Source organism: Pezoporus flaviventris, unplaced genomic scaffold (genome assembly GCF_033815535.1).
Source record: "Pezoporus flaviventris isolate CSIRO_AGI_PZ_B2104156 unplaced genomic scaffold, CSIRO_AGI_Pfla_v1 ptg000036l, whole genome shotgun sequence".
Classification (NCBI taxonomy): Eukaryota; Metazoa; Chordata; class Aves; order Psittaciformes; family Psittacidae; genus Pezoporus; species Pezoporus flaviventris.
This window is the reverse complement of record NW_026892584.1, coordinates 43611506-43631656: the sequence shown is the minus strand read 5'-3', so window position 1 is coordinate 43631656 and position 20151 is coordinate 43611506.

Here is a 20151-nt window from a genome sequence, read left to right as displayed (position 1 = left end):
TGCTGTGTAAGCCTCCTCCTCGTCTTGGAGAGAGGCATTGGGGCTGCTCTGGCTTCTGCTAATCGTGATTCTGGTAGAAGCTGGTCCCAGCTTGATCTTTTTATTCTGGTGCATTGCTGTGGGTATCATATGAAAGTGTGCCTTGAGGAAGAGGATAGTAACTTTGTGAATTGATTCAAGGATGCCCTAAAAAAACTTCCATCAATGGCATCATCCTGCTGTGTGATATCAGCACAAAGACCAGTCAATGATCTGTCTTGCTGAATTTGCAGACAACTATGTTTCGCCAGACCAGCTCTGCCAATCCTTTGAAAACATTGATGTGCAAGGGGGGAAATGAGGCACATGAAGACAGTGCTATTGTGTTGAAGTCATGACCTTACTAACCTCTTGCCCTGTATTCATACAAACGATACTGTGACCAAATAAGACTACAGCCTTCAACAGATGGAGAGTCACTATTACATTGCTGAAGGATAATATATTAATTTCATTTACCCAGCTAACAAAATCCAGAATACGTTGGTTATAGTGAATATGTTCTGCCCTCCAAGATAACCTCTCAAAAAACTTTAACAGAGCTATATAAAAAGTGAGAGAGAAATAGTAGATGCTCATCAAATTAGGAGAAGAAATTGCTGAAAATGGCATTTGGGAGACCAAGCTAGGCAATTTTTAAATAATAGAGTTGGAAACACAATGAAAATAACCCTATCAAAACAGAATATATGTGACAGAATGTTTATAAAGCTTCACAAGGCTTCTTTCTGTGAATATAATATGCAAGCTGGGAATATTGGATTCAAAATAATATAAAGCTCCCAGTCAAACTCTGTCTCATTGCAATGAGCTGCAGTGGCTTTAAGCAGATGCTAAGAGGTTGCAAGCAAGTGCTTAAGCAGTCTTACATAAGAGATAAATAGGATGTATCCGCGTGTAGTAGAAGCACTTTTAGGATAAAGAAAATCTCCCCAAAAAATCCCAGTAGAGGTAAAGCTGGAAGTTGTGATGGATTCATTTGAGGCTACCATATGAACTATACCGTAAGAGGCCAATTAATCTCAGGGTATGCAGTGAGTAGATTACAGGATCAAGGACTTCTTGCATTTGGAAACTAAATGCAAAGTTAGAACTGAAAAGGCTAGGAGTAAGGAAGATCCTTGGAGACAACAGCCCTTGGGTACTGGATCCAGCTGCTTTCCACAGCTGTACCCATGATTTTATTGTGCCAAAGAACTATTTTCAGATGCAGTCTTGTCAAAAGGTGAGACAACACTGCACAGGGCAGGCCTGAGTCTCACCTTATGCATGTATGAGTTGCACTGTATGACTATATACTCAATGTGTGGTCTGGGTTGCTACACTAGACACAGTTTGCTGCAAGGAGGACTTCAGGCAGTGTGTGGCACTAAACACAGCTCTGTAATGGTTCTGCTTGGCATGTGTGCATGCACACACTCTTGCATGCTCCTATGATGATCAGAGATGTATGCGGGCTGGCTTTCCCAGCCCCATGTCTGATTGCATAGTTAACACATTTGAAGACCAATGCTTGTGATACATCTACTTTTTCACAGAATATTTCCCAGAAATAAAACAGAAAGCTTAATCCTTCCCCACCCCAACCTGTTTTTTTAAACCTTCTTATATGATGTTTCTTTGTGCTGTAATTTAGGATCTGTATAAATATATTCTACTGTAAAGGGCGATAATTACTATGCCCACACAGTTTTACAATACACATATCTAATTGTGGTACAGTTATTTGTGGCAGCCAAGCACTGAAAATATACTTTTATTGTATGCCTCTAAGCAATGATAAAAGAGTCTTTTTATTGCTACCTGAATGTATACTTACAGGGCACTTTTATTTCACCTAACTAATCTGCTTTTATATTTTTCTTTTTGTGTGGCTTTCAGAATATCCTTTCTGCAATTAAAAATATAGATAATTAGTAGGGACGTAAAAAGACTCTCTGGGAATGTCTTGGTAACGTGTCACAGTGTCCTGCGGAGATGCTTAAGCTGATCCAAAAAAGGTGAAAGACCTTCCCATTGGTACAGCTGAAGTAAATTTAGATATTGTCATTTCTTGCAGGTCAGCCTGGTCAGGGCAGGACCTTGACCAAGGCAGGAGGGATAATCAAGGTCTATTTTTCCACCCTTTTATATGTGCTTTGCTGAAGGAAAAGCCAAGTCCTCCGCCCTCTTTCCTAAAACACATCAGCCTTGTCTACAATTTCCCCCTACTCTCAGAGGTTTTACCTCCACTGTCCAACAAACTAAAGCCATTGTTTGCTCCCACATCCAGGTCCCTTGATTGCCAGCACTCCATGGGGAGTGTTGCTCTGGTCTGAAAAAGGCCCTCAGAGGCAATCTCAGAGGCTATTTCTCTTCGAATTTAAATGCCAGTGTCGTTCCGGGAATGGCTTCCCCCTGGGTCTGTCCCCTACAGGCAGTCCCTATAGTTTTACTACGGGCTGTTTCCTTATCTCTTCTGAGTTTGAAACCTGATCTATCCACGCTCTCCCTGCCTGTGCCTGTGAAGGGCAGTTCAGTTCTAAATCACCTCCAAAGACTGTAATTACCAGAACGTTTCAGGATTTGCTGGAGAGTGAAGCCTGAGATTGAAACTCTTACACCCTTATGCAGTCTTAGTTCCCAGTATCTAGGATGTCTCAAAGGCTTATATGCTGTACCATAGGCCTTCACCATCTGAGCAGACTCTGATTTGCTTGCTGCTTGCCTTTTGCAAGGCGGAAGAGTACATCCAATGCAGTCAGAGGAAGCTTTAGGTCAGATCACCAAGTCCTGTCTCTGATGGTGTGGCTGTAGTCATTTTTAACTGTAGGCAAAAAAACCCAAACATAATTTAACAAAGTCCTTATTGAATCATAGAGAGACCTTGCTTCTCTGTTCACTGGAAGGAGATGGAGGGAAATGGATGTGGCACCCCAGAGTGAGATGTCCAAGGGATGTGTCCTCCTGCACAGTGTGTCAGAAGATGCTGCTGGGTGAGACCCTGGGTTTTAGCAGAGCGCTGTCTCTGTGCTTTGAGCGATTTACCCTCTTGAGGTTAAGCTGCTGCAATTTTGACTGTGGAAGGAAAACTCCCCAACAGTTCAAAGGCAGAGTTTCAAAGTTAGACCCATACATGGGATTACAGGATAAAGACTGGGGCTCAGGGGAAGGGCTGGAAGAAGGGGGTATGGAGAGACCTGGCATTGAAATTTTGCATGAAAGCCTGCTTGGCAGCTGTCAGCAGTACAGACCCCACTCACTGCAGCATGCCTGGTGCTTGGATATCATATCATGCTTCAAGCCTTACCTGGTAATGTCCACATTTCAGCTTTGTGGGTTAGAGCAGGCCTTTGCCAGTCTTCATCTCCTTCTGTCCCTGGGGTCTTTTGCCTCACCCTGCTGAAAGACCTTACCTTAAAAAGAATGCACAAGCAAAGCCTTTAACTCTCAAAGACAGTGAAGGGGTTTGAATGTACTCTGCTGCCTTTGAAAGGACACACATACTTACCCCCTCTGGCAGCTCAGAAACCCTTTGCCATGGAACTGCTGTGGGACCTGCAAGAGCCCGGTAGGTTTCCAACATGGTGGCAGTATTAGGACACCACCATCCCTGTGCCCCCATGCTGTCCCTTGAAGGGCAACCTGCACCTCTCCTATGGTTAAAGCGTGGGCAGGACCAGGCTGCCAAGTCTCTAAGGGCACAGCTGCAGCCCACTCTGCTGTTACAGCTTGTGGCCAGGAGGCAATCTAATTGCTTACTTTGAGAGACCAGTTGGAAAAGCCCTTTGGAACCTGTTCCCCATCTTTGGCTCTGGTCCTCTCTGGATAGTCTTGGTTTCACCCTGGATTGCCCATGTCCTCCTAGACTTCCAGCATGGATCCCCAGCATCAGCCCCTCCAGTGTGTTCACCTGCCTGTTCTTCCAGCACCTCCTGAAACCATTTTTTAAACCACCTCTAACAGTGAATCTTTTCTTCTGTAATTCTGCTGTCTACCATATCTATTCCACAATTGTCATAAGTTTATGAAGGGGTCACTGAAGCCCAGCCCCAAGGATTTTTGTTGCACAGTCACAGAGCAAACTTGCAAAACGTCAGGCTGACCCAGCATCCCCTACTGTCTTTCTGATACGATGACAGTAATAACTTTGTTGGTAGTCTAGCTCTCTTCATTGATTAATTTAGATTATTTTTGAATAATTCTTGCTCAGCACCTTTTTAATGTCCTGTCTAATGTTAATTAGGAAATCTTGAGAATGTTAGTTCATTGGAGGTAAACAAATATGACAAAAGCATTGAAGAGAGATATGTCAGGCATGCCACCTAATGATAGGTCAAGTATCGATTTTTTTCTGTCTTCAAGCCAAGATGAGCCAGGCCACACTGAATGAACAGCTGGAAGCATAAGGAGACTGCAGAAACTTACTACTTCAGGGGCTGTTAATGTTTGACTCCAGCTAGAAGCAATGTTTTAGTATCTAGGTCCAAGACACCATGGTCACTGCTCAGTGACAAAGGTGTCACATCCCTTGGGAAATAGTTATGTGTCTACCAGAGCCCTTCCCCAAAGCTTAACTGGAAATTATTTTTCTCTTTGAGATAAAGATGCTGTTGCTCCTTCTTTAGCATGTGTGTCTGACCTGATGGTTGAGCTTGGGGAATGCCAGTTACCCTTGCTGGTAAAATAGGTGGCAAAGTACCACAGACCCTGGTGTGGTGCAGGTGCAGAGCTGCCCAGCACTACGAGGTTTTAATATCAGCAGGGATCAGTCTGAAGGAGGCTGGGAAACCTTCCCAGGGCAGATACACAGTATGTCCACTCAGAGCTGCATTGCTCTACTTGGGCTGTAAGACGGAGGACCCAGGTGTCCTGGCTTTTGTGTCTGCTCTGCATTCCTTATAAGTTATTGAGTGATTGGGAATTGAGAATATCCCTGTGAATATTCTGATTTGACAAGTACATGCACAGATAATAACTGAAAGCTTTTATTATGGAAATAGAGATCAAGTTAAAAAAAACAACCAAAAGCCCTGTTTATTAAAACTTCAGTTGCACTGTAATAAGTTACATTTGGTGACTCACTCTGAGAGTCATCGGGAGATGCATGCTAATGCTGCGATACAGTAGGCTGGGTAATGAAGAACAAAAGATCATTCCAGTTAGAAAAATGACCAAAACAGCTCTGCTCATCCACTACCTGCATCTCTGTCACGACTATTACACAGAGCACCTTATCTGTATCCCTAATCTGCTTAAATGCATGACTCATGCACCAGGCCCATGCCAGAAAGATGACAGCAAGAGATCTGAATGCTGGGACTGACAAGCCTGCTGAGCCTGCTTACCAGCAGGCAGTGGACTGAGAGAGCCATGTCCATTGGTCCTGGGGCTGAAACCCTGAGCCAGCAATGATGTGTCAGTCCAAGTGCTCTGGGCATCTCCGCTGAAATGGCAGGGATGTACTGCAGATGAGATCACTGTCTTGTGCTGGGACTCTGGTCCTGGCTTGCTGGTGTCCAGAAGGCTCAGAGTGGTGAGGGAGCATTTCAGCTGGCAGCTGAAGTGTGCTCTGAAGGTGCAACTATATTAGAAGTGTTAAATAGGCTGGCAGATCCCTTCCCTTCTCAAGGCAAAGCTTTGTTTATTTGAAGAAGCTGGTCCTACCATCTCATAGGCACCCAGTAAATGCAGTCTATAAAAGTGCCATTTATATGTGTACAGCCTAGACTGGCTCATGCCTGCCTATTACAAGGTGTGAGGATCTGTTTCTTGTCATCTTCAGGAGTGAGGCATTGCTGGAATCCTTCTTTGATTCCTTTTCAAATACTTCAAACCTGCTGAAGCACTAGGATGGCCCGGAACTGCTAAGCTCCTTTAAGAAATAAAGGGAATACATGGTCCTGAAATGACAAACAACCAAAGTTTGTCACTAACAGGGGTTATAGGGTTCCTTCAGTCAGATGGCTGCACTGGGAAGATGGAGTGTCAGAGGTGACAGGAACAAGACAGGGGAGTGAATTTATGGACTGGGACCTGATATTGAGCTGCTGCATGATCACAGAAGTATACCCACAGCTGTCCCTAGGTGGTAGAGGCTCACAGTGGAATATCTTGTCTTCCTCCCTTGCAACTGCTGCTGTTTTTAACTCTGAAGTTTGCCTGGCTGAGGGATGTCTGTGTGGATCAGGGCTGGATGAGGCTGATGGAGTATTGCAATATCTTTTCCATTGAGTGACAGGCAGCACATGAATCATCAGCTGGTACTGAAGGGGGGCTACCATCTCCTTCAGTCTCATTTCCCCTTTGGCAGGGCTCCCCAGGGCTTGTCATACATGAGGCTTGTATACCTAAGGCCTTACTCTTGTTTTTATCCTGGGAATTGTAACTGAGTAATTGCTAGATAGGATGGGGAGATAAACATCTTGATGGCTCTCAGGAAAAGATCCAAAGAAGACTCTTAAAAAGAGCTCTCCTAAAAGCCAGGTATTGCAGCATCTAAGTTCCAGGAGCTTGGCCTCAATGCTGCAATTCAGCATTTAGTGTGAGCAGCCTGTGGGGCCGGAGGAGGGTCAGCCCCAAAGGAGTGTTTAGCAGGGAGATGTCTTCCACCTGTAGGGTGGGAGCACAAGGGAGGAGCGCACAGCTCTTAAGTGAGGCACAAGAGGAATACCGAGGACTTTGTTGCCTAAGTAGTTCTCCAGATCTGCCTCTTGGCAAAACTCCTGATTATTTTAGAGAAGTTGGGAATTTGTTTGTGCTCTTCGTTGGTTTCCATTTTGGGAATCTTGCCTTCACTCTGCAATGGACAGAGGCAGCTAGATAAAATGACCAAACTGTGTTAATCTCTAACATGATTTTGTAGGAGTGTCTCCATGAACAGGTAGCTCCTTACATGCTGTTCAGAACTTCCAGCAATTCTGTCCTAGAGACAGAATTAGAATTAGGTGTGCAGATTCTTACAGGGGCGTTGCCTACCTGCCTAGAAATTCTCCAGGAACCGTCTTGTCTTTGGTAGTTTCAGCTACCCCTGTGGCACGAGAGCAAAGACCTTAGCAGCTACTGCCTGTGAAGGAATGGTAAATAACCATCCCTTTCTCACTTCTCTTTAGTGACTGACTCTCTACCCCTACTCCTGCAGAGCAGGGCTGAAAGTGCTGCTGCTGAAAAGCTTGTCCCTTGTTTATTCCTCAAATAAACCCTTTCATTTATCAGCTGACCTTTCAGCCAAGCTGTCTTTCCTTGGGGCTTGGCAGAAACTTGAGCTAGAAACTTGTTTAACTTGGTGGAAGGGCTCTGCAGTAAGAGAAGTCTGGTGATGCTGAGGGGTGCTGGGGGTTGTCGGCTCCCTGTTGCAGGCAAGGAAAACCTCACGACACATCAGTCTGCTCATAACAGTTTGTTACCTCCCGATGTTCATCTACTTAGACTTCATCCCTCTTCACTGGGCAAATGGGAGTAATTTAGTCATTATTTCCAGCAGCAAATTGACTCCATTAGAGTTCAGCTGACAGATGCTCCAGCTGCTAAAGGGGTGGGAGTGGTGATGTCTGGCTGCTACAAATTAGTCATCTTCTTGGTTCTGGTTTGCCTTTACTGCTCTACTTTCCCTCTGCCTCTGTTACAGTCCTTGGTCTGATCCTTTTTTAACCTTTTCCCAAAGCCTTGGTCTCTTTTTCATTCCCATGCACAATGCCACATTGGCAGGTTTGTCAGCTTTGCCAGCTTTGCTACCTTGTCCTGTGCCTCTGAGCTCTATCTGAGATGATCTCTTCTCAAGCAGCATGTAACGCAGTGGCTGCATACATCTGTCATTAGCTGGGTCCCCTTTGATTTGTACCATGCAGCTCCCCTTTCCACGCTCCAACTTTGCTTCACAGCAAGTGGCAAGTCTGAGGGAGGGGGCAAAACCACCCTTCCCTTTATGGCAGATGCATGCACGGGCACAGCTACTGCTAGGGCTTTGTGTCCAGGAACAGAAAGTGACCCTTTTGTGTTATATTGACCATTTGTTAAATCTTTAAACTCCATCTGTTTAGGCTGAAATCCTTTTAATGACTGGACATGGACAATTTAGTGATGATTTTTCAGAAGAAAATTGGCTCAGTTCGAACTTCGGTGTGCATGGCTCCAACTGATGAAATGTGGACACCGGTATAGTGACATGAACACAGCTTTGCTAGGGATCATTAAGGACTAGTGGCCAGCTCCTTCAGGAGAGTACAACAGATGTGATTTTTTTATCTCTGGCACCCCAAGACTCTCCCTCTCCAGGTTTCCTCTCTATCTGCTGGAAGGGATGCTGTTTGTACTGCTGATTGTTTTGTGAGATTATAATTCTGTTGTTAAACACCGGTATTTTTGCATTCTGCCTCCTAATGCTGATGCTCATATGTGTTTAGTGTTCTGGCTCTGGCTAGTTTTTTCCAGGCAGTGTCTTAACTTCTTCCCCTCTATAGAATATGTTAATGCCCCAAAGGGTCAGAGTGACAGTTTCATCTTTGAGAAGAAACATTTCAAATCAAAAAACTCTCAAAAGTCTTGGCTCTGAGTGAGTTCTGGACAACGTGTGCGTCCAGAAGTTAAAAAAAAAACAAACCAAAACCAAAAATAAAAACATAACTAAAAGCCCTGCTAACGCTAAACACTTTTATGCAGGCTATTTGTGGAAAAAAGGCCCCCATATTTTACTCTGTATGTGAAAGGTACAAGTGCCAGCAAACAGGAATGTGGCAGAAGGTGACCTGATTTTGATAATAGCTCTTTTTTTTTTCCCCAAGCAGTTGATGTTTTCACTAGTGTATTCTCTGCAACTTGGAAGGAAAAGATGAAGCAGGATACAGAAATTTGAGGAGAACTGGAGTTTATGGCAGATCTGCTACAGTCTGGGACTGAAGTGGTTTAGTGGAAGGATTAGGTCTCCGAAATCCTCACTGTATTTGTGGCTGGGACGTGGAGCAAAAATAACCCAGAAAGAATTAAATGGTGAAAATTAGCATTTGACAAGCAAAGGAAGTTATCAAGCCTAAACTGAAACACATAAAGCACACAGTAATCCAGAACACTATGGGAAAGGAGACCTAGAAAGAAATGGGATGTTCAAAGAACGTACCACAAAAAAGTGGTACACTAAGCTGAACATGCTGTGGATACATAGCACCATCCTACTGTCCTACTAGAAGATCGGCAAAGCCTGGGATGAGACCTGTCACATCTCTTTTCAGTAGTCATATTAACTCTGACAGCGATCCAGAGTTTGGTGGCATAAATTTAAGTGGTTTGCAGTGAGTGCATATTGCCACTAATTCCAATTATCTGTCATTCGGTGGACTGAAGGGAACCAAAGTCAGTCCTGTAAACTATCTGCTAAGCTAGGTTACAGGATGAGTCTCTGGCCTAGCTGTAGTTTGGTGAAGCACCAGTGGTGCAGCACAAGCTGTCCCCTGCTGAAAACAGGGATGTTAGACACTGAAAGTCAGTGGCAACTCTTCCCTGTAAACAATGACTGATAAAGCAAAGGAGATAAATCTCCACATTACACTCAGTGTAGTGTAGAGCCATGCACATAGCTAGCACTTTGTGAGAAAGATGCTTTGAGTATCTGAAATTAGAAACAATAGCTTCAAACCCACCAGCGTTACAAAAGCTGTCCCCATAGCTTGGTGCTATTGTCATTTAGAAACACATGTATTCAGAGTAATGGGAAACAACTCCAAATCCCAGGAAAAGTGGTGAAAAAGGGCACTGAGAAAGTGTCAGATACAACAGCCATAGCAAACTGAAAAGGCTGAAGCTTGGGCATGATATGGGCAGAACTGATGGATTTACTACTGCTGGGAAACACTTGTGTTGATATTTCAGGGTGATCCATGGGCACATGCTAGAGATGCCAGAGAGACTGATTTAATATGGGATGAGGAAGGCAGTGTTAGATGTGTATTTCTGAGAATCTCTCTGCCCTTCAGAGCTATTTGGAAGCCTGTGGTGTGCTCAGCCTTTTGCTGTACAGAGCTGACATGTTTGTGTCTGCCACAGTCAGCAGATGGCACAGCTTTTGGTCCCTCTAGTTCATGTTTTAGTGTCCTTTTCCAGAAAGCTGATCTAATTCACCATCTCTGCTCTGGATGCAGCCTCTGGAGAGAAATGGAAGTTTCTTTATTTTTACTTTATAGTCGACCTTGGCTGTTTTGGGCTTTTGACATGTCAGCAAAGGAGAGGTAATAATACATGTGGATTTGCAGGTTGTTATGCATTTCATCAGGCCATTGACACCTGATTGAGAAGGGTTGTACACCGACTGGGGCTCTTGGGGTTTTCCCTTGGAAAGGACTGGGTTACCCTGAAATGGAAAACTACTCTATGAGCCAGAGATCCTTCTTTGTGTCAGAAACTGGTTAAGTGTTGGCCAGTAATTTCTGATCTTCACATCACAGGTTTCATGCTATGAAATAAAGGCCCCCATAGTCTGTTCTGAACTAGCATCCCCTACACTTTTTTTGCTGCATGTCCTCAGCTTTCATTAAGCTTCATTAAGGAAAACAAATATCCAGTGTTTATATGAACAGACACACTTTCATTATTGTTGAAGAGGATGAAATCCAATAATTTGTGGCAATTCACGCTTGCATTATAACAGGAATGCAATAAAAGGCTCAGAGAACTTGAATCTCCTTGTCACCTTCTGCTTAGCAGCCCCAGCACCCCAGGTGTTAATGCGGAAACACCTGGGCTTGTCCTTAGGTTGTTGTTCCTCTCCATTTGTGTGCAGTTACACATATGCACACACACGCTCCGCACAGTTTAAACGGTTGCTGACAGATAACTGGGCTATGCATGTGGAGAAAACTCTTTGTTTTGGAAGCCTTTATATATACGTGATTTAGGGGAGGATCTTCCTGTAAATTTTGGAATCACAGAATCACAGAACAGTCTGGGTGGAAAGGACCTTAAAGATCATCCAGTTCCAACCCCCCTGTCATGGACAGTGACAACTTCCAGTAGGCCAGGTTGCTCAAAGCCCTGTCCAACCTGGCCTTGAATACTGCCAGGGATGGGGCAGCCACAGCTTCTCTTGGCACCCTGAGCCAGGCCTCACCACCCTAACAGTAAAGAACTTCTTCCCAATATGTGATCTAAATAGAATTATAGAATCTCCCATCTTTCAGTTTAAAGCTATTCCTCCTTGTCCTGTCATTACATGCACTTGTCCCTCTCCAACTTTCTTGCAGGCCCCTTTTGTTATTGGAGAGATGCTATACGGTCTCCTCAGAGCATTCTCTTGTCCAAGCTGAACAAGTGCCACTCTCTCAGCCTGTGCCCATAGGAGAGGTGCTCCAGACCTCTGAGCATCTTTGTGGCTCTCCTCTGGACCTAATCCAACAGGTCTATGGTCTTCTTTTGTTGGGGGTTTGAGAGCTGGATACAGCACAGCAGGGGTCTCAGGAAAGTGGAGTAGATGGAAAGAATCATCTTCCTCAACCTGGTGGTCATGTTCCTTTTGATGCAGCCCAGCATACGGTTGGCTTTCTGGGCTGCAAGTACATACTGCTGGGTTATGTTGAGCTTTTCATTAGCCAACATCCCCAAGTCTTTCTCCTCAAGACCAGCTTGTTTATTCTGGTCTCTTCTTTTTCAGCTCTGAGTGCTAAGAAGTAATGAATAAATCATTAAAACAGCTAATCCTTAGCTTTAGATTTCTCAGACCTCACCGTGGTGGGCTGACACTGGCTCATCACTGGCTGCTCACCAAAGCTGCTCTATCACTCCCCCTCATCAGCTGGACAGGGGAGAAAAAATGTAACAAAAGGCTCATTGGTCAAGATAAGGACAGGGAGAGATCATTTAGCAATCACAGTCCTGGGCAAACCAGACTTGACTCAGGGAAATTAGTTAATGAGAAATAAAAGCACCTTCTATCTACTCCTCCCTTCTTCCTGGGCTTAATTTTACTCCCAGGTTCTCCACCTCATCCTTTCCAGTGGTGGAGGGGATGGAGAATGGGGATTGTGATCAGTTCACCACGCATTGTCTCTGCCACTCCCTCCTCCTCAGGGGAGGATTCTTCACACTCTTCCCCTGCTCTGTCACGGGGTCCCTCCCACAGGAGACAGTCCTCCATGAACTGCTCCAGTGTGGGTCCCTTCCATGGGGTGCAGTCCTTCAGGAGCAGACTGCTCCAGCGTGGCTGCCCACGGGGTCACAAGTCCTGCCAGCAAACCTGCTCCAGTATGGAGCCTGCTCGAGTGCAGGCTTCCCATGGGTCACAGTCTCCTTTGGGCATTTCCCTGTTACAGTGTGGGGTCCTCTGTGGGCTGCAGGTGGAGATCTGCTCCACTGTGGGCCTCCATGTGCTGCAGGGGCACAGCCTGCCTCACCATGGTCTGCACCATGGGCTGCAGGGGAATCCCTTCTCCAGCGCCTGGAGCACCTCCTCCCCTCTTCCTGACCTGACCTTGGTGTCTGCAGGGCTGTTTCTCTCATATTCTCTTCCACTCTTCTCTCCAGCTGCAGTTTCTCCTGCACAATAACTTTTTCTTAAATATGTTACACCAAGAGGCGCTACCACCATCGCTGATGGCTCTTGCCTTGGCCAGCAGTGGGTCTGTCTTGGAGCTGGCTGGCATTTGCTTTCTTGGACATGGGGGAAGCTTCTGGCAGCTTCTCACAGAAGCCACCCCGGTAGCCACTCTGCTAACAAAACCTTGCCATGCAAACCCAGAAAGTTCCAGTCCCTGCTCATATTCACTTAACCGGTCACTGAACATCAGCAGTGAATCGTGTGGCTGAAGGGAGAACATGAGTGAGTGATGGTATTCTGGGTCTGGGGAAGGAATGGGGATCTAGGGTGAGGGTTAAAGTGAGCCAATTATGTTATTTTTGAAGTGGTACAGTATTAACAAATACTGGGTTGAAGAATGCTAACAGCTCAGTTCTATTTTTTTTCTTCCACTTCCTCAATGGCATTGATCATATATCTTGGCTAATAAGCAATGATGATTTCTGACCTGATGGGAGGGCACCCTGTAACCTATTTTTAAATGTTTTTTAATGTATGTATAATGATATATACACAAGCTTAACAGGGGAGGTGCTGGATGAAAAAGAACTGTGGAAGAACACCCCTCTCCTTCCTCCCTGCTGTATCCTGTACGTTCTCGTATCTCTTTTGAGCATCTCAGCGTACTCTGTTCAGTTACATCCACATGCACCTCCCTCAAGCTGATGTCCCCTCTTCTCTGCTGCAGACACTGCTGTCACCTTGCAGTTGCTACTCCAGAGTCAAGAAAGAAAGAGTTTACCCCTGACTTCTCTCTGCTCCTGGCCTGTGGCAGCTCTTCTTCACTTTGCTTTCAGGATTTGCTCTTCTGTTTCAAGTGAGAGACCTCTGCTTTTTTCAGTGTGAAGGCACTGGCAATGCTAGACACGTCAATCCGCTGTTTATTTACAGGTCAGGTGCAGGACAGGCAACAGCAATCTAAGATTTCCTATGCTGCATTACACAGCACTGACCTCTGCAATGATCCAAACTTTTATGGAGGGTAAGAGGTAGTTGAAACTCTGCATCAGCTCAGCCCACAGAATATTATGCAGGGTGGCTTAAATATGCCAAATTGTGTGTTGTGATTAAGTGGAATGGTCCATGATCTATTAAGATCTGAGCAAATTACAGCCACATTAATTAAACACAGGCTCTCTGGTTGAGCCTAAGCCACAGATGGCATCCCACAGATGGAATGACACTCTTGATATTCACAGAGACACTCAGACCTTTAACTTCAGCTTGTGCTGATTAGTAGCTCAATTTATTTTAGGTGTAGCTATTGGCCTCTGCTGAGGAGAGTGCTCTTAAATGGGTATCACTGACAAGGGCCCAGTATACAGAAGGAGCAGGGATAATGGAAGCTCCGAAAGTTATCAGCCTTTTAATGCAGCAGGAAGGAAACTGGGCTGAGAGTTTTTACTGATGTCCAGCAGCATTTGCCTATTTTACTACTTTAGGTGCTGTTTTTTAACTGATAGTATCCGTGATCTGTTGGGGGATCTCATTAGATCTTCTAATACTGAACATAGAGCTCTTTTATAACAGAAACATTTACCATTTAAAGCCAAGTCCTAAAATCATCCTTGTCTCTCCCTCCAGAAGGATAAAGTTATGGCTCACTGTTTTTTGTGCTGTCTTTTTGGCAGCACTTGCGAGAAAGATACATGGTAGCATAGCAGGGTTTATTTAGCTGGAATGGCTACTGGTGATAACCTAGAGTGAGGCCCCATTCTGTTAATACTATCCATTCTCTGTGCCAAAGAGGGGAAGGATTATACAAAATAAAATTTCTTACATATGACCATGTGGAAACTGATGCATGGATATGAAATGACTTTTCCAAGGTCATGAAAAAAAATCTGCAGCAAAGCTAAGACCTAGCACAAGACAGTCTGAGCTCTAGGCCAGCACAATAATGTCAATTATAATTATTAATGTCAAAGGAGGAGGAGGGAAGAATAGAGGAATGACATTTCTGCAAGGAAGAGGATGGCAGGGAATTATTTAACACTTTAAAGCATCCTGACACTGTGTGTAAAGATAAGTGTGGGATTCTAAAATCAAAATAGATTTCTTTTAAAATACACCATCTCATTTCTAACACTAATTTTTAGTTAGAGAGGTGGGAGGGAATTTGCTATTACTGTCTTTGAAAGAAGGCAGCCTGTTACATCAGTAATTAACAGTGGTGCTGGAAAGGGCTTGCATGCTTTTCCTTCATCTACTTCAGAGCTTCTTTTTATAATTGTAAGTGGCCAGGCTTGCATGAAGATGCAGTGGTTGTCCTGATAAAGGTTCATCTTCAGAAACAGGTTGAAGGTAGTTTGGAGGCTCTGGTGCAGGTTCTGGCTAGATGGGTCACGGATCAGAGCTGGCTTGTGTCTTCCAGCTTCTATTGCTAAAAAGAGCACTGCCCAACAACCACCACCTTATAATAGCACAGCTTCTGGAAGAGTGGGGAGCATGTAAATGAAAAGCCCTGGAAAAGCTGGAAGCTCACTTTTTGGATGAACAAGGAGAAAAGCAACCCAATGCTTTGGCAGCTATGATATGGATTTATATATCTTTCTATAGTCAGCAGTGAGGTATTAAATACTGGGGACAGGTTGCCCATATCTCATGAAAAAGGCATAAACTTAATGTCTAGGGTAAGGCATGGACTACAAAGATTAGAGGGCAGGGCACTGGAAAGTCAATGCTTCCCACTGGTCCTTTCTCTCCATTGGCATCTCTAGGGGACCATCCACACCCTGTAATAGAAAGTTAAGACCCACCAGTTTAGAACTGTGACAAACCCAGGGCAATTAGTTCTGGACCTTCATCTTCTTCAGCTGAAGCTTATTTAAGTTCTTTCATGTGGGATGTGGTTGTTCTGGGAGTGCTTTCTTCTGTAAACAGCTGCGGGGAGCCCTAGCTTTCTTTAGTGCAGCATCTGCAGTTGCTCCTCAATTGGCCAGTAATAAAAGGCTGTGCTTTTGTTTGTCATCATGTATACTGGCTCCAAGCCTAGACTGTTGGCCAGGACCACTCACACTTTGCTCCTTGGCAGTAAAGTTTATGCATTTGAATCCTTCTGTTGAATCCCTTGTGTTTAACTGTTTGTAGGTAAGGAAAATAAGGTTTTGGTGGAACATCCAGGTACTGTATTCAAGACTTTAGGAAGGGGGATGTGCTGGAGTAGTATAATTTTCATGACTTTTTGGGCATTTTTCTCATTTTTATGAGAAGTGCAGGGTTTAAGGAAACTTCTTTGTCCCAATAAACTTATTGTCCACTTTGTTTTTCAGTGGATTTGATTAAAACATAGGTGAAATTGTTTTGTGTAAGGGCTTTACACGTAGCCTAGTGGGAGGATTCTACAGAGCACTAAGGTAAATAGCAATAGGTGCCAGTGTGCAGAGCTGCCCTGGGGCCAGTGGCTCAGACCTGGTAGTTGAGCTGGAGAAAAGAGTACCTACCCATTGTCATGGTGGGAGCTGTCTTGACACCAGAGGACAATTTAGTTCTCCCTGAATTTTGTGACTGCTTGGAGGATTTTTTGGAGTCAGGGCTATGAACTTCTGCAGCTTGCTTGGAGAAAAAAAAAATAATTGAAAAACCTGTCTCAGAAAAAAATAATTGAAATATTTTTCTTCCTTCAAGAAAGTGAGATTTCAAGTTTTCATTCATATTCTGAATAAAAACTGTGAAACATTTGAATTCCTAGTAGTAAAGAAATATTAAGTTATGACCAGTTATGAGTGGAACTATGCCTTGTCTTTATTGTGGCCTTGTCTTTCTAGGTAATTCTCATTTTCATCTGAAATTTTTTAGGTCAGAGCTAGCTAAGTTGGACCAGGTGATTTTCCCTGCTCTCCTAGATGCTTTTAGGCTTATGGGATTCCATTAATCCTGTGTCTATTGAAAGGTCTGTTTTCTGTCAGGATGTTTCTTTGCTCTAGTAAGCTGTTAGGATGTTCTGCTGGACTTAATATTCTCAGATAGTGAGTCCTTGATATTGATCATCCTGAAGTTCTACCAAGTTATTCAGATACTGTTAGTTAGCTACCAAAGTTTTGCTTTGAAACATGTTGAAGTCTCTGAAAGGCTTCTCCTGATTTTATTGGTTATAGAATTAGTTCTAAGTTCATTATTTTCAAAATATGGAACAACGCTGTTTTTTTTTTTTTAAATTTTTTTTTTCTTTTACACCTCCATCGCTTCTGTATTATATAGCTTTCAAACTGAAAAATTTACTTATAACTGTATTAATATTTTATATGAAATCTCATAATATAGATTCCAACATAAGACTTAGACATTTTTTCCTTTGGAAAACATTTTTCTGTGCTTTCTTCCTCAGCTTTATAATGTCGGCTTATCTGTCCCTTCCCAAAAGTGTGCTGTTGGTATAGCTGGCTGGTACTGGTAATTATAGCCCTTCACGAATTAATAGCCTCCTTTGGATTGTACTTTACAAGAACCATGACTGATTCTGTGGATAGGGAGTGGTGAAATTGAGAATGCTGAAAATTTTCCTTCAAAAATACTATTTTGTTTGAAAGTTTTCACCATCTGCTTGCCTTGATATGATGTGGACTGTTGGAAGGACAATGGCAAAATCACCAGTTTATTCAGAAGAAGATAATAAGAAAGGGAGAATAAAGTCCTTCCAGTGTCTCATCAGAAAACTCGTGAAAACTGGGGGGAAACCAAAGCCTACCTCTTTTTATTTTGGAATAATAATTTGCATTAAAAAAACACCCAGTCTCGTCCCAGCTCTGTTGATAGCAAAGCTGATTGATTATTTCTCTGTATTGATGGTGCCCTTCCTGACCCTATTTAATTTGGATCCTATGTGGGCACTTATCTTTGTGGTCACTGTGGTTTAATGTTAGTGAATAAAAAACGAAACACATCTCCTGGGGTTGTCTTTGCATGCTTGCAGCCTCACAAGCTGTTAGGCCCTATCACCTTTGGTCACCATCTCTTCTGTCTGTCTCAGAGCTGGTAAGTGTCCTGTTGATATGATGACATCTAAGAGCATATGATTATGTTGTTGGAAAGAAGCTTTCCATTGTTTCCTATGTGGGTGTTTAAATTGTTATGCTCATGCATGAGTCCTTCACTGCTGGTGCCTGCTAGCCAATTTTTGTGGGGTGTTTTTCTCCTCTTCCAGCATGCCACTGCAGCAGCAGTGTTTACTTTGTAGGACTGTAGTGAGTAAGCTCAGCTCCTCGCACAATAGTCCTTTGCTTCCAGCTCTTGGCTAGAAGTGGATAAAGCCCCAAATTGTGCTATCCATGCTCCAAAGCAGTGGAGTGGAGCTGGGAGTCCAGGGGAGCTGAGGATTTGTTTAACGGCAGTGGATTTGGCCAGTGTGCTGGCAGGAAGTGAGCCTGAGGCTCCCTGCATAGGATGAGGTGCTGAGGAGAACAAGGAGACTGTTATTAAAGCCAGGGCCCAGTAGAGTGAAGGTAGTGCTGAGAGACTTCAGAGAGGAGGTTGTTTTGCTGGAGAAGCTGGCCTGTGGCAATGAGCCCTGGGAGGCTGAATATACCATCAGAGAAGAAGGAATGAAATAAGCTACTGAATGAAGTGACTTTGAGGCCACATGGTTATTCGTTTGGAAGTATCCCCTACAATGCAGGTCTCCTGAGGAGTGTGTGTATACAGAGGGCTATAGAGCCCTTAGCAATACCTTGGCTGGATGTTGTTAAATAAAGTTTTAAGAATCAGAAGACAAAGCATTATAGACTGGAGGGCCGGGACTGCAAGCCCTCTGTGGCAAAGGACTCTTTCTTCCCCTGTCTGTAGGCTGCCTAACACAGCAGGAGCCCTGGTCTGTCATTAAAGCTCACTCAATGCTAGTTCAGTCCAAATCACCAATATGATGGTTGACAGGCAGGAGCTCTGGAGGGGGGAAAATGGCAATTACAAACTAAATGGAAGGGGGAAATAATGGAAAAATGGAAGTTATAGAACAGAACTGACCACAGAATGAAAAGGGACTTTCTGGAAACCTAATATAGCATTATTACCTTTTGCTGGAAGTACACGGAGAACTGCAGCAGTAGAATATGAATCAGAAAAAGTGATGCCTGCCCAATGCCAGCTGTAGCCCTTGGATCAGATGGTGCTGGCCTTTTGTATCAGCTTTTTCCTCTGAGTTTTCACAAAAAAATAAAAAGAGGTGGTACTGAGGAAAATGTGCTGCTGTTCTTATAGTCTGCCAGTTCCCCTTCTTCCACTTGATAGCAGCAGCATACAAATACACCTTATCTGATTTTCTTATTGTTTCCTGAAGAAAGGTAGTCTCTACCAACTCCAAATTCCCTGTGGTCTCAAAGTGGGTTGGGTAGAGGGGATGAAGTGAATACATTCTCAATTCTGTCTGGATAGTATTTTATTTCATTTTTCCTTAGAAATCTGTATTCACTGAACCTTCTTTCTTTTCCACCAGAGATCTGATTACCCTGTAGTAGTTCAACATAATTTTCTATTGGTATTTACCAAGCCATAAGAGCTAGAGATTGAAATAAATCTACTTTAGGTTACTTCAGCTGTAAGAATGTATAGAAGACCTTATTTACTGTGAAATTAATCAAGGATAGATACCTATTTACAATCCCTGGTGTGAAGCCAACAAATGTGTTTCATTACTATGCCTAGAAAGGAAAATGTCCTCTATAGAATTCTTTTTTTACCAAAGTGAAAGAATTTAAAGAAGTAAAATCACTTCACTCCTTTTATTAAATTAACAACTGAAAGGTGGGAAAAAATAAGATGATTTAGTTAAAGAAAAAAAACCAAACCATCTTGGATCATAGTTACAAAAAAAACCCTCAACAAACCACTAACTTGTCCCATGTACCTGCATCATTGCTGACTATTTGAGAAGAAAAGCTTGAAATGCCAACAATTAATCCTTTAAAAAAAGGGAAAAGAAAAAAAAAAAAGTCATTAGCTAACTGCTGTGTATCAGTTTGATTAGCAGTGCATTTTGTAGAGTTGTGCACTGTCATTGCAATAGCTGAGTTTCCCTTGGAAATAAAATACTTGCACCCATCTGATTACAGAAGTTTAATAATAATAGGTGATAGTGGTAATAAATTGCAACTAGGGACAATGAGGGAGCAGTCAACAGCAGTAGCAAAGTACCACCTAATTGTCTATTTGAGGCCTATCTTGTCTCTCTTAATTTAGCCTGTTGCCAAGAATTGTTTTTATATTCTATTCTAGATATCTGGGTTCAGGTAGGTCTTTTGATACTTTTCCCACTCTGCCCATGTTTTCCTTAGCATAGATTATTGTAATTTTGAACTACCCAAGGAATTCTTGCCAACTATACAAACTAGTTATTTAAAAGCAACTGTTAAGTCAAGGATCTTGCATTTTACATGGGTTAAATAAACCAAAAACTTCACACTTTAATCTAGGATGCTGCTACTAGGATGGCACCCCACAGAAGGCCTAAGCGTCTGATGCATAGCTATGCTGTAAACTCAGAGCACAGACTGGTTTTTGGTTGTGTGTTTGTGTAGGCTGGGACATGGGATTCCTATACAGGAACAAAAGCAGATGAACAGTGATAATGTGGGGTGTGCTGGTAA